The 2596-nt window shown below is 44.0% G+C and overlaps 1 protein-coding gene across 1 annotated transcript in view; it reads left to right on the top strand.

The window, feature by feature from the left end:
* Positions 1 to 2136, top strand: part of mdga2a (MAM domain containing glycosylphosphatidylinositol anchor 2a) — a 31554-nt gene extending 29418 nt beyond the window's left edge. Inside the window, 1 exon segment of the mRNA XM_068600098.1 lies at positions 1 to 2136. This exon segment is cut by the window's left edge and continues 759 nt beyond it. The gene's annotated coding sequence lies outside the window, so the exon portion shown is untranslated.
* Positions 2137 to 2596: the final 460 nt, after the last annotated feature.

Below are 2596 nucleotides of genomic sequence, written 5' to 3'. Positions count from 1 at the left end.
CAATGTTTCTGCCTGTTATTGTGTTTTCCTGTTAAATATCCTCTTCGACAGAAGCAGCAGCTGTTTACTTCTGGTGTTAAAGGTCCAATCCCACAAACCACCGGGGTTCTTTTATTTTGAAGGACTTCCTTCTTTAAATACTTAATTATTAATAACACATGAAGCTTAGACTTCTATACAACCAGAGGAGTCGCCCCCTGGTGGTCAGGAGAGAGAATGCAGCTTCAACACATGCAGCATAGACTTCTCTTTGAAGAGGTCGTCTCCATGTTTTATTTGACAGCAATAGTTTAATAAAAGTAAATGTGTTGTCTAATCATCATTTCGTCATAATTTTAAAAATACATTTAAAAAAAAAGCTTTTAAAGTTAAATTCATTCGTTTTCTCCGGTGAACCTTGTTGACCTTTTGGTTTCAACAACGCGTTGCAGTGAGAGAAATAAATAAAATAAAATGAATGTCAACTTTCCATCCCTCCACCCTTCATGCCTCCATCCCTCCACCCTTCATCCCTCCACCCTTCATCCCTCCATCCCTCCACCCTTCATCCCTCATCCCTCATCCCTTCATCCCTCATCCCTCCATCCCTCCACCCTTCATCCCTCATCCCTCATCCCTTCATCCCTCATCCCTCCATCTCTCCACCCTTCATCCCTCCATCCCCGCTCATACCCAGATCAACAGTACTGTACTGCAGGCTGGACGGACAGACGGCAGTGTCTGTGGAGGAGGAAGAGGAGGAAGAGGAGGAAGAGGAGGGTTCTCCCTCCGCCACGACATCAAGTGCCTTCAGACTCGCGGGGTCGATGCCGTCGCCACGGAAACCAGAACAAATATCTAAAAACAAAAGCGACGGAGAGAATAACGGAGGAACGTTTCTGTCTCATTATGCAGAGAATTAGTTTCTTACAGATTTATTCTTTTTTTAAAAGACACAGAGAGGATTCTGGGAAACAGGAAGCCAAGCCGGGTGGCGTTCAGAGGACTTCCTGTTTAACATCCACCACATGAGGATCTGTGACCGGACTTTTCAAAATAAAAGACTTCCTGCTCAGACGATTTCCAGCCCTCAGCCAATGGGATTCCAGCGTTGGAACTATTTTAGTATTTCAGAATAAGAGTTTTCAGAAGACTCAGAGTTCGTCCCTTAAACTCCAAAAGCGCCGAGGCTTTTGGGAAAAAAAGGGAAGAAACATGTATTGTAAAATAAAATCTTATATTGTTCTTATGATATTATAATGGAGGTATGGAAGGGTTTTATTTGTTCAAATACTTTAAGAGAAGATTTAAAACAGTGTTTATTTATTTGAAGGAGTTGATGGTTTGAATTCTGCTGAAAACTTTTATTTCTACGACGAACAAAACAGAACTGAGGATTCATTTCCAGAAGAAAGCACAAAAGACAAAACATTTATGATCACATTTAAAAAAGAAGATTTGTGACTCTGACGTTCTGTTAACTTCCTTTGAATAGTTTCACAGTTTAGCTTTTCAAAGTCTTCATCTTCATCTTCGTCCACCAGATGGAACTGTTCCACATGTTCTGTTGTCATTCCTCAGGTTTCAGAAAGTGAATATTTAAACTTTAAAACACTTTTAAAGACGCAGTGAAACTCCTTCAGCTTCAAACAAGGATTTTATTCCATGAATTCATCTTCAGCTGGTGAGCGCCAGGTTCTGTCCACCCGAGAGACCTGGTTCTGGACCTGGTTCTGGATCCGGTTATGAACCTGGTTCCGGTTTTGTACCTTGACCTAGGTCGGGTTGTAGACCTGGTTCTGGTTCTGTATCTGGTTCTAGACCTGGTTCTGTATCTGGTTCTAGACTTGGTTCTGGTTCTGTATCTGGTTCTAGACCTGGTTCTGTATCTGGTTCTAGACCTGGTTCTGGTTCTGGATCTGGTTCCGTAAAACAATGAGAGTATTTTGATTTTATTTGCTGTGTCGGTAAAAATGTTTTCTTGAGGTTTTTGTCGCGTCTCCAGAATGAAGCTCGTTCAGGGTCTGATGCGTTCAGGGTCCGATGCGTTCAGGGTCCGATGCGTTCAGGGTCCGATGCGTTCTGGGTCCGATGCGTTCTGGGTCCGGTGCGTTCGGGGTCCGGTGCGTTCGGGGTCCGGTGCGTTCGGGGTCCGGTGCGTTCGGGGTCCGGTGCGTTCGGGGTCCAGTGCGTTCGGGGTCCAGTGCGTTCGGGGTCCGATGCGTTCAGGGTCCAGTGCGTTCGGGGTCCAGTGCGTTCGGGGTCCGATGCGTTCAGGGTCCAGTGCGTTCGGGGTCCGATGCGTTCAGGGTCCGTTCCTCCAATGAATGTGATTTCTTTTGATGTTTGTTCTTCAGTTTTCCTCTCAGTGTTTTAAAGCTCCTCTTCACAATAAGCTGCAGTTTGAACATTTAAAGTCAAAGTTAAATCAGAATTACAATAAAATAATCTAAAAGATGAAAGACTCCCTCTCTTGATTCTGATCTTTGTGAGAATTTAATTATTTACTAATATTTAATCTATTTTTGGGGGGCTTCCATGGCAACTCTCCTCCTAAAGGGTCTTTATGGGGACTTTCCTCCTAAAGGGTCTTTATGGGGACTTTCCTCCTAAAGGG

Source organism: Clinocottus analis, unplaced genomic scaffold (genome assembly GCF_023055335.1).
Source record: "Clinocottus analis isolate CAN_PGR_092001 unplaced genomic scaffold, fCliAna1.0.p SCAF_5, whole genome shotgun sequence".
Taxonomy (NCBI): domain Eukaryota; kingdom Metazoa; phylum Chordata; class Actinopteri; order Perciformes; family Cottidae; genus Clinocottus; species Clinocottus analis.
Note: the sequence above shows the minus strand (reverse complement) of the source record. Positions and strands in the feature narration are given on the sequence as shown.